Raw genomic sequence first — 12,166 nt, forward strand, 5'->3', positions numbered from 1 at the left:
ATGAGCAGAGATCAAGGATGTTTCCTTTGCTTCCCAGATGACAGGATTCTACTCCAGATCCGTTGGCCAAGGTGACACAGTTGTGGGGAAAGTTGAATAAGCCCACCCAGACCCCTTCTGCAGAGGGTTTACTGCATGCAGACACCAAGGCTGTCCAGATTTGGGGAGCAGAGCATTTGTCAGGGGTGGTAGAAAGGAGCTGCACTGGGGGCTTGAGGGATGCAGTGCTCCGGGAACTGGCAAAGACTAGTTCTGGAAGCTTACTGGCTGTTCTTTCTGCCCAGCGCAGCTCCTCATGGTTCTGCCTCCGCTAGCAGGGTCACGTTAACAGTTGGCCTTGACTGCTGACCTCTTGGTGAATGGAGGGAGGCACAGCAGGGAAATTGTCGACGGTGACATCCAAGGTTCAAGCTCTCCTCAGGGAGCTCTGATCCTGAGTATTAAGACTAATCTCTCCCTGGCTTCTGGCATGCAGGTCACCTTTCACCATTGATTTGGGAGAACATTCAAGGGAGACCTGAACCAGTCTATTTTCAGGAGCCAAACTTGGTCAAACCCTGGCCAGACCAGTACCGGGTTGAGGGAGGGGGGCAGTTAAAAGGCGGGAGAAAAGAGCTTAAGAGCTATGAGGGAGGTGGGCTGTGGTCCAGAAATGCATCTCTGAGGGGCCAGGAGTGGTGGGCATGTCAGCAAGGTGATCAACCTAGGGGGATGATCTGAATTAATCCCTGTAATCCCTGGACTCAGGGCTCAGCCTCCCTCCTAATCTCATCCCAGGAGATCATCCTCTTTGAGGACTGATGTAGCCATTTATCCCCCTTTACCCTTATTTCTAAATGCCTAGATCCTTTCATTAAAAAGAAAAAAAATATGAGTATTTGAAACATGCAAAAAGTATGGTAAACAGAATAATGTTAACAAATAACCATGCACACAGAGCTGAAATCCTACAACCAGTCAGATCTTGCCATGTTTGATTCGAGGTAGCCCTCTATTTATGGTTTTCCAGTTTTACCTGTATGTATGTTTTACCTTTTACGAATGTATCTACCAACAATACATAATTGTGACTTGTGTGTTTTAGGAATTTATCTAAATAGTGTTATATTGTACGCATTCTTCTGCAAACTCTTTTTTTTTTAAATTTATCCATGTTGTTTCATATAGCTCCAGTTTATGAATTTTAACTGCTGAATACTGTTTCATTGTTTGAATACACTGCAATTTATCCATTTTTCTGCTAATTGACATTTTGACTGTTTCCAGTTTTCCATATTAAAAACAATGCTGCACTTGACAATTTCATGAGTTCTCCTAGGATGGATACCTAGAAGTGGAATTTCTGGGTCATAGGTAGGTGCATCTTAAATTTCACTAGCCATTGCCAAATTGCTCTATAATATAGTTAGACCAATTTAAACACCACTAACAGTGGCTTTATTTTATTTATCCCCTGGCCCCCACTTATTTGGAAGTTACACATTCTATTTCTACTCTTTTAGTGATTACCTCTTTATATATTTCTAAACATTCTTACTTAGGTCTACGGTGAATCAATATCACTATACTTTTCTGAGTAATAGAAAGATCTTAGAACATGTTAACTCTGTTCTTCTTTCCCCACCATCTCCCATATTTCTATCTAGTATTTTAGTTTCCCCTTCTTTCTAACCCCAGGAATCATCCTCCTCACCATTATCACCACCACCACCATCTTTATCATCATCTGTCTCAAGGCTTGATTAGATCTACTAACATATTTATAAATTTCTCTGCTCACCGTTCCTTCGTATTTCCATTTCCCTCTTATAAAATCTACCCTTTGTGACATTTCAGTGTAAGTCTTTGAGGGGTCAGCATTCCCAGTTAATATCTTAAAATGTCTTTATTTCATGCCCTTTTAATGGAAATTTGGTAGGCATCAAATTCTAGGTGACAGTTATTTTCTCTTAGCCTTTTGAAGATGTTTTTCCCTATAATCTTTTGCTGCTAATAAGTGACAAAATTTTTCTCTATAATTAAAAACAATAAGTCTTTTCTTTTCTTTCTGTCTTTCTTTTTTTTTTTGAGGTGTCTCGCTCTGTCACCCAGATTGGAGTGCAGTGGCGTGATCTCAGCTCACTGCAACCTCTGCCTCCTGGGTTCAAGTGATTCTTCAGTCTCAGCCTCCCAAGTAGCTGGGATTACAGGTGGGTGCCACCACACCTGGCTAATTTTTGTATTTTTAGTAGAGACAGGGTTTCACCATGTTGGCCAGTCTGGTCTTGAACTCGTGACCTCAGGTGATCCACCCACCTTGGCCTCCCAAAGTGCTGGGATTACAGGCATGAGCCACCATACCTGGTTGAAAAAATAAGTCTTTTCTATAATATTTTGTTTTCCATTTTTTTCCCCCTATAATCAATATCCTGTTGCTAGAAGTGAGCTGCAAATATAATTGTTATCTTTGTAGGCAGACAGGCATTTTTCTTTCCGGTTGTTTTAAGGTTTTTCTCAGGTATGGTGGCTCATGCCTATAATCCTAGTGCCTTGGGAAGATGGCTGGAGCCCAGGAGTTTGAGATCAGCCTGGGCAACATGGCAAGACTCTGTCTCTATGAAAATAAAAAAATAACTCCAGCCTGGGCAACAAAGCAAGACTCCATCTCAAAATAAATAAACAAATAATTAGCTAGACGTGACGGCACACATTTGTAGTTCTACCTGCTTAGGAGGCTGAGGTGGAAGAATTGCTTGGGCCTAGGAGTTTGAGGCTTCAGTGAGCTATGATCACACTACCACAATCTAGCCTGGGCAATAGAGTGAGACCCTGTCTCAAAAAAAAAAAAAGACTTTTCTCTTTCTTCAGTATCCTGCAGTTTCTCCACAGTGTGTTTCAGAGCTCAGGACTCTTCAACCTGAGGACTGTGTCTTTCTTCCATTAAAATTCTCAACCATTATCTATTGGAATATTATATTTTCCCCATTCTCTCAGTCACATTCAGGAACTCCTATTAGATATATATTAGTCTGTCTCATTCTTTCACTCATGTTTTTTTAGCGATTATTTCATATTTTCTATCTTATCACTTTCTGACTTTTTCAGATTTTGAATGATTTCATCAGCTCTCTTTTCCAGTTCACTTATTCTCTCTTTGCCTGAGTCTAATAATCTCCTGTTTAATGCATCACTGAGTCTTTAATGTCTTCTTTGTTATTAAGTATAATTTTCCGGTGCTAAGAGTCGTTAATTTCAGTGGTTATGTCTTTCATTTCTTCATGTGGTATTTGATTTTTTTCCCTATGGTTTATTTTCTTGTCTTTAATTCTTCTACATATATTTATTATATAATGTTTTTCATGTTGTTCTATCATGTATAGTTCTTGGAGTGCTCTCCTGTTTGTGGTGTCCACCAACCCTTCCTTATGATGAATTGCTTCCTTGTCTAGTTTTGTTTCTTCTCAGCTGAACCTGTGGCTAGAATCACCCCAAAAGCAGGAATTCCACAAGGGAGTGCCCCAAACTGTTCTGAAACGGGGCTGGTTGAGATTCCAAAAACACCAAGTGGTAAACATCAGGGGATTGGTCCAAAGCATTTATTAGGGGAATGTACGTACAAAGTGAGCTGTCGTGGATCCTCAAGGCAGAGAGCAAGACAAGGGATGTTCTACCTAGGTGTGCCCACAATGAGGGAGCTGGGTTATGAAGTTTAAATGAGGGTTTCAGGAATTTGACTGGGGACAGGGCTAGCTTCTATACGTTTAGCAACATGGTTTGTCCTTCAATGTTTTCAGCAACAACCTAAACACCTTTATCAGTGCCTGTGAATGTTCAAGGCCCTAGCTTGGGTTCAAGCCTATAGGGAAAAACATTTCAGCTGGCTGGGTCACAGAGCACTTAAAGCATTCTGTATCTCTCTGGACAGAGGGAAAAGCAGGGAAAGTTTGTAATATTTAATATTATACAAGTCCATAATTTTTATTGTGAGCTCTTCTTCAGCACATTTTGGGTTTTTGTAATTTTGATGGGTTGGTTGGTTGGCTGGTTTTGGTGGGAGTCCTATATGCCCTTGTTATATGAAAATAGTCTTATAGAACTTTTTGCTTCTGTGTGGCTGTGTGGTATTCCTAAGGATTTCAAGCATCATAAACCAAGTTTATATTTAATTTCTCGCTTGGATTCAGCACCATGAAAACAGAAATCCAGATACAATACTTGGTCAGACTTAGAACATCAATTTCTCAGGGTTGACTTGTATTTCCACCCCTTTTCTCTGCTTCCTTGCTGGTTTTTAGTCCACTTTTCTTTTCTTTTTCTTTCTTTTCAGAGACAGGGTCTGGCTGTGTTGCCCAGGCTGGAGTGCAGTGATGTGATCATGGCTTATTGTGGCCTCAACCTCCCAGGTTCAAGTGATGCTCCCACCTCAGCCTCTGAAGTAGCTGGATCTGCAGTGCACACCACCACACCTGGCTAATTTTTTAAATTTATTTTTTTGTAGAGAAGGGGTTTTGCTGTGTTGCCCAGGCTGGTATCAAACTCGTAGGCCCAAGTGAGCACCCCGCCTCAGCCTCCCAAAATGTTGGGATAGCAGGTGTGAGCCACTGTGCTCAGCCTTTAATCTTCTTTTGACGAACAAGATGGATCTTTTATATTCTGAGCTTTATGAAGGGGTTTCAGCCTTGGCTCCCTGCCTCTGGCAGGTGAGGCCACGTATCCTACAGCTGGAAGCATTGAGACACAACTCCAGATCTTGGGTGTCTATCTTATCTGTGTGTGACATCAACAATAGGCCATTGTGACATCCTTCTCCCCGGCCCCCATTTTTTTTTGGCCTGCCCGCCCTTCCTTCCTTCCTTCCTTTCTTTGTTTCTTCTTTCTTTCCTTCCTTCCTTCCTTCCTCCCTCCCTCCCTCCCTCCCTCTCTCTCTTTCTTTCTTCCTTTCGATGGAGTCCTGCTCTGTTGCCCAGGCTGGAGTGCAATGGTGCCATCTTGGCTCACTGCAACCTCCGCCTCCTGGGTTCAAGCGATTTTCCTGCCTCAGCTTCCCAAGTAGCTGGGATTACAGGTGCATACCACCATGCCCAGCTAATTTTTGTATTTTTAGTAGAGATTGGGTTTCGCCTTGTTGGTCATGCTGGTCTCGAACTCCTGACCTCAGGTGATCCACCCGCCTTGGCCTCCCAAAGTGCTGGGATTACAGGCATGAGCCACTGTCCCGGCTTTTTGTGTTTGTTTTTTACATTCCTTCTTTAATCCTGATAGCTGATAATTTCCTTTATTAAAAAAAAAGTTGGGATTGTACCATTTTAATTTTTGAATTCCATTTTATCCAACATCCCTTTGTGTGTGTGTGGGGGGCACTGGATGAAGGGATAGCTACCTTAGTCCAGTCTTTCATGTTGCCAGAAGTTCCCATTTAGATTCTCTTTGTCTGTAACATGATTCCTAGCAATCCCTACATCTCTAGGGTGCATTACAGTTTCTGATTTCATCCTCCCAACAACTCTGAGAAGTAAGTTTCGAGACTCAGAAATGTAACTGTCGTCCTAGCTTTTGGACTTTGAGTCCAGTGCATTTCATAGCTTGGGTTTTATGTTGAGAGCTTGCCTGATCCTGACCTGCAGCTCTGGCCCAGCCCGCTCCTTGTCCTGATCTCTCTGACAGGCTGTCTTTCTGCCAAATAAAATGCAGGCCAGCCAGATGCTCTGCCAGTCCCCTCCTGCTCAGTTTGGCCCCAGTGGAAATAATGGGGTAAGTATAGGTCAGGGCAATGGGGCGACTGACTTCCAGCTTGTCCTTAGGGTCCTTTAGCCACACACCATGAGGCTATCTCTTTGCTTCCACCCTAGAAGGGGTAGGCGGTGTATATGTATGTGGCAGCGGAGAACGGACAGAAAAAGCAGGGCTCGTCCGGGATTTGAACCCGGGACCTCTCGCACCCTAAGCGAGAATCATACCCCTAGACCAACGAGCCACAGGCAGTTAGCTCCTGCCAGATGTGCTCTCCCTGCCACATCAGCAGCAGCCACAGCAGCAGTCTGTAGTTCTTAGAACGGGCCTCTCTCCTCCCACTTCCAGGCTGGCTCCAGGCCCAGGCGGCTGCGCTCCAGCAGGCATTGCTCCTGAGTTCTCTCCTGCTCCTCCCTAGCTCGTAGCGGAGCCACACAGATGCTCCTCTGCCTGGGCCTACAGGCAGGGTCCATTCTTCCCCGTGACCTGCCAGTTACCCCGCCAGAACTCCCAAGCAGAGTTCATGGAGGTCCTGCTGGGGAAGAAGCCAGGCTCCAGGAACCACTACTTCCCTGAGGACCCTTAGGGCTGGTGAGCCCATCTGGGGTCTCTTGCACTCAGTTGAGAGCTACTCTTCTTTCTTACCTCATGATCAGACCACCAGAAAAGCATTCTCCAAACCCATTAGACTCCCAGGTGAGGACCCAGAAGATTGTCCCAGCTTGCTCTTGACTAGGTGATGTTTGCTAAAATCCGCAGTGTCTTCATCTGCTGCTTGGGGAAGGTAACACCTACCCTGTCTACCTTACAGGGTGAGGATCGCATGAGACAATGTATTTGAAAGCACCTTGCGAACTGTAAAGCGCTGTCAAAGGAAACGGGTTATGATGGCAACACAAGGGGGAGAGAAATACATAGTAGGAAAGCTGTCATTTAATGCTTGTTGTGGGCCAGGCAGGGTGCTCCCTGCTTTACAGATCTTATTTAACCTTCCAGCAACCTTGTGAGAGCAGTATCACCTCAGTGTAAGATAAACAACTGCCTGAATTCAGCGTATACTTCATGTTTATCAGAATGCTTTAACTTGCCTAAATTCAGCTTATTCACATTTATCTGAATCCTAAGACTGTTTTAAATGCAGTACACACTGCTACCCAGACTTTCTAAAAAACCAGAAATGGGGACTATATCCTGGCAATACCCACACTCCCTCCCCCACAGTAGCCTGCCCTGAACATCCTACCCAGGGAAGCTGCCCAGGAAGGAGCTGCTGGCAGCCTAAGGGTGGCCTAGGTTGGGACGTTCCCAAAGAGAGTGAGGGGGGGTGATCACACCTCAGAAACTGGGGACTCGTAGGAGACCCTGATGGGCTTGGTTGGGCTCTCTGTCTTTTGTGCTTCCACCATCCCTGTACACATCCATCGCATCCTGGATTCTTGCTCACTTCCAGAGGGGAGGTCTTTTGTGAGCTGAGAGCTCCACGGGGGCAGATACTGTTTTATTGGTCTTTTGGGTCTCCCCCAACGTCTGATCCTTGGCAGTACTGCTGACAATACAGGCTATTCCCAGGCATTTCTGTGTGCCCAGCCCTGTGTAAGCACTTTACCAGATTAATCCCACTTAATCCTCATAGCACAACTGTTGTCACAGTCATCACTTAGCACATGTCCGTGGAATGAACGAATGAGTGAAAAAAGAAAATCCTAGGAGTGTGCACAAAAAAATCACTAGTGGCAACAGATATGCAGGTGAGTCCTCACCACTTGGCTTGAAGTAGAAATGGTAACCCTGGAGAAATCTTCCACATTCCATCCTTTTTTTTTTTTTTTTTTTTTTAAGACAAGAGTCTCACTCTGTCACCCAGGCTGGAGTGCAGTGGCACGATCTCAGCTCACTGAAACCTCTGCCTCCCAGGCTCAAGCGATTCTTCCACCTCAGCCTCCCAAGTAGCTAGGATTACGGGTGTGAGCCACTGTGCCCAGCCCACACTCCATCCTTTCAAGCAGGATTCCTACGGCACCAATCCCTCCCTTGGATAGGTGGGAAGAATGGCCCTCACGTTAGAGGATACATTGGCCTGCATTCTTTTGTACTCAGGGGATAAAGTTGCATGATTTCCATCGAAGTGTCTGAGCCAGACAACTGGCTCAGCTAACTAATCCAGCCAGAGAGGAAGGCAACAGCTCATCTATTCTCAAACCAAAGAGACTTTTTTGGGTCGCTGTTCCCCAGCTTTAAACTGACTTATAAATAAAAGCGCACGCAACATGTCCTTCCATTACCTCAGCACACATTCCCTAAATTGTTCCTCTTGGTGAGTGTGCCAGAGAGTGATGTTGCTCAAAGCTAGGGCTCCTAGGGGGACTTTGCTGAAGATGTTTCAGAGCTGAGACCAGGGTTGGGTCCTAGCCAGTGCTTCTCTCAGAGGTGCTGTTGGAATTTGGGGCAGGATCATTCTTCTTTGTGTGGCTGATCTGGAGCTGCATCCTGTCCACTGAATACCAGTAATCCCTTCTCCACTGTTGTGATAGCCGTGAAACACCCTGCATGCTTCCAAAAGCCTCCTAGATGGTGGAGTCGGCGGAGAGGAGCATGGCCCTGGTGGAAATCCACTGGCACATACCTTGAATTTGCTTCCAGGCTAAAATCACTGTGGCCTTCATCCATGCAGCGGGACTTCAGGCCGTCAGTTGCTCCTTTGTCTCTTAGGGAGAATCATGGCCCTCCCTCCAGGAGCTTCCTCACTCTCCTCCTAGGTGTGAGGATGACTTTTAGGCAGATCCTGTGTCCCCATTTTCACAAGAGCATGTCAGTTCTTACCTTATCACTTCTCTGGAGAGCCTTATGGGTCAGTATTTAACAGACAACATTGTCACACACATCATCTCAATCACCGTCACTTCCTATATATATAAAGAACAGCAAGAAGCTACCACTGGTTGCCTCTGAGAAGGGTAACTGAGTAGTTGGGAGGCTGGGTGGGAAAGAAACTTCTTTTTCTCTGAATTCCTCTTCTTCTTTTTTTTTTTTTGAGACGGAGTCTTGCTCTGTCACCCAGGCTGGAGTGCAGTGGCCAGATCTCGGCTCACTGCAAGCTCCGCCTCCCGGGTTCACGCCATTCTCCTGCCTCAGCCTCCCGAGTAGCTGGGATTACAGGCACCCGCCACCTCGCCCGGCTAGTTTTTTGTATTTTTTAGTAGAGACGGGGTCTCACCGTGTTAGCCAGGATGGTCTCGATCTCCTGACCTCGTGATCCGCCCGTCTCGGCCTCCCAAAGTGCTGGGATTACAGGCTTGAGCCACCGCGCCCGGCCCCTCTTCTTCTTCTTCTTTTTTTTTTTTTTAGATAGAGTCTCACTCTGTCTGCCAGGCTGGAGTGCAGTGGCAAGATCTCAGCTCACTGCAAACTCCATCTCCCAGGCTCAAGCAATTCTCCTGCCTCAGCCTCTCAGTAGCTGGGATTACAGGCATGTGTCACCACACCTGGCTAATTTTTGTATTTTTAGTAGAGACGGGGTTTCACTACGTTGACCAGGCTGGTCTTGAACTCCTGACTTCAGGCAATCCACCTGCCTCAGCCTCCCAAAGTGCTGGGATTACAGGCGTGAGCCACCACGCCTGGCCATATGTATATAATTTTTTTTTTTTTTTGAAGAGTGTTTTGCTGTTTCCCAAGCTGGGGTACAGTGGCACAATCTCAGCTCACTGCCACCTCTGCTGGGTTCAAGTGATTCTCATGCCTCAGCCTCCCCAATAGCTGGGATTATAGGCGCATGCCACCACACCAGCTAATTTTTGTATTTTTAGGGGAGACAGGGTTTCGCCATGTTGGCCAGGCTGGTCTCGAACTCCTGACCTCAAGTGATCTGCCTGCATCAGCCTTCTGAAGTGCTGGGATTACAGGTGTGAGCTACCATGCCCGGCCTGTATATTCTTTTGTACTTTTTGAATTTTGAGCTCAATGCATATGCATATATATGTACACATACTCCATTCAAACCAGAAATTAAATTATTAAAAACTGAACAGAGAGAAGCAATAAGAAGGATAGGGAGAAATGCATTTTGAGCCGCCAGAGAGCCAAAATTTCCTCTAGATCAGAGCAGCCCAGCAGTACTTGGAGCTCGCCCTAATGGTTTCGAATTGTGCTTTGTGCTGTGTTGAATCCATACTGAGGGATCAGTACTAGACCCAATCCTGTGCAACTGGTTGTCCTGTCTACTCAAAGACGTTGTTGAGGACAATGTTTCCTTTGTGAAGTCCCCAGGGAGGCATTCTTGTCTGTCATAACTCCAAGAACAGTCGGTTTGCATTTTTTCTCTGGACAATTATGTAAATGAGTAGCTGCTAGAAAGCATGAGGCTGAGTGTGTCGCCTGTCGGTAGCAAGTTCACAGGGTCATCAAATGTCAGTATAATTCCTGACTCTTTAACTCCCCACTGTTGTTTCTCTTTCTTCTGCTTCTACATTTGATTCATTGTTTCTTGTCGTGTCCTATATATTCTTGCAAGTCTCCCTTAAACTACTTTAGGAAAAGGAAGGCGTATAAATAAATACACTTCTAATAAGAATAAAAATTTTAAAACCCCTAGCTGGGTACAATGGCTCACACCTGTAATCCCAGCACAGGAGGCTGAGGAGGGAGGATTGCTTGAGGCTGGGAGTTGAAGACCAGCCTGTGCAACGTAGTGAGATCTTGTCAGAAGGAAGAAAAGAAGGGAAGGAAGGAAGGAGAAGGGAAGGAAGGAAAGAAGGAAGGAAGGAAGGAAGAAAGGAAGGAAAAGAGAGAAAGAGAAAGAGAGAGAGAAAGAGAAAGAGAAAGAAAGAAAAAGAAAAGAGAGAAAGAAAAAGAAAGAGAAAGAAAGAGAGAAAGAGAGAAAGAAAGAAAGAGGAAGGAAGGAAGGAAGGAAGGAAGGAAGGAAGGAAGGAAGGAAGGAAGGAAAGGAAGGAAGGGAGAGAGGGAGGGAGGGAGGAAAGGAAGGGGGGCCGGGCACGGTGGCTCACGCCTGTAATCCCAGCACTTTGGGAGGCCAAGGTGGGCAGATCACGAGGTCAGGATATCGAGACCATCCTGGCTAACGCAGTGAAACCCCATCTCTACTAAACATACAAAAAATTAGCCGGGTGTGGTGGCACACGCCTGTAGTCCCAGCTACTTGGGAGGCTGAGGCAGGAGAATGGGGCGAACCCGGGAGATGGAGCTTGCAGTGAGCTGAGATAGCGCCACTGCACTCCAGCCCGGGTGACAGAGCGAAACTCTGTCTCAGAAAAAAAAAAAAAAAGAAAAATAAGAAAGGAAAGGGAGAGAAAGAAAGGAAGAAAGAAGGAGAGAGAGAGAGGAAGGAAGGAAGGAAGGAAGGAAGAAGGAAAGAGAAAGAGAGGGAGGGAGGGAGGGAGGCGGGGAGAGAGAGAGGGAGGGAGGGAGGGAAAGAAAGAACAAAAGAAAGAAAAAGAAAGAAAGACCTCCTGAAACTATTCAGAAAATATCCACTTTGGTAGGACTCTCCTTTTTTCTGGACAATCGGAACAAATGGAAAAACAAATTTTCACTTGATTGTATTATATTGGGTTCTGAACATTTGTAAGTCTAAATCTAAATCAATGGTTGAATCTCAGCTGGAGGGGAAGGGAGTGAGGAAGGAAGGGTTTTGTCTCTCAGGAGTCATTTGGCAATGTCGGGAGACATTTTTGGTTATCATGACTGGGTTGGCAGTGTTAATTTTGGCATCTAGAGGAGAGGGATGCTGTTCAACATCCTACAATGCACAGGACAGCCCCCACGACAAAGAATTATCTGCGATGTCAGTAGTGCCGACGTTGAGAAATCCTGGTCTAAGTGTGTTTCACGTGATCTTCTGTAAAGCCTTAGTGTATTAACATGTTCTAAATTGATAAGGTGATTTTCAGCCTGGGAAGAGCACTATATATACTAAATGCACCTAAAACACCTCTAGTTTTCATTTTTTATTTTATTTTGGTGTTTTGTTTTGAAACACGGTCTCGCTCTGTTGCCCAGGCTGGAGGGCAGTGGCGCGATCTCAGCTCACTGCAACCTCTGCCTCCTGGGTTCGAGCAATTCTCCTACCTCAGTCTCTCAAGTAGCTGGGACTATGCAGCAGCGTGCCACCTTGCGCAGCAAATTTTTGTATTTTTTGGTAAAGACGGGGTTTCACCATGTTGGCCAGGTTGGTGAACTCCTGACCTCAAGTGATCCGCCCACCTCGGCGTCCCAAAGTGCTGGGATTACAGGCATGAGCCACCGTGCCCAGCCTGCCTCCAGTTTTTATATTTTCTCTTCCTCCTTTACCCCATGCCCCTTCCTCAGAAGCTTGCCTCCTTCTACTCCATAGCTTCCATGACTTGGGAGAATTTTTGTCCGTGGCTTGAGTACCGGTAAGACTTTGTGCTTGGGTGAGGCTCTTTTTGGTCTGAGCTCCTTGGGGATTGGGTTGCCTCCA

The 12,166-nt window shown here is 45.7% G+C and overlaps 1 non-coding gene across 1 annotated transcript; it reads right to left on the bottom strand.

Moving 5' to 3' along the window:
• Nucleotides 1–5,881: 5,881 nt before the first annotated feature.
• TRNAP-AGG lies at nt 5,882–5,953 on the bottom strand. The gene has a single exon. It is a non-coding gene; the product is annotated as a tRNA-Pro (tRNA).
• Between the last annotated feature and the right edge of the window lie 6,213 nt (nt 5,954–12,166).

The sequence above is a fragment of the Papio anubis genome, chromosome 4 (genome assembly GCF_008728515.1).
Source record: "Papio anubis isolate 15944 chromosome 4, Panubis1.0, whole genome shotgun sequence".
In the NCBI taxonomy this organism is placed as follows: domain Eukaryota; kingdom Metazoa; phylum Chordata; class Mammalia; order Primates; family Cercopithecidae; genus Papio; species Papio anubis.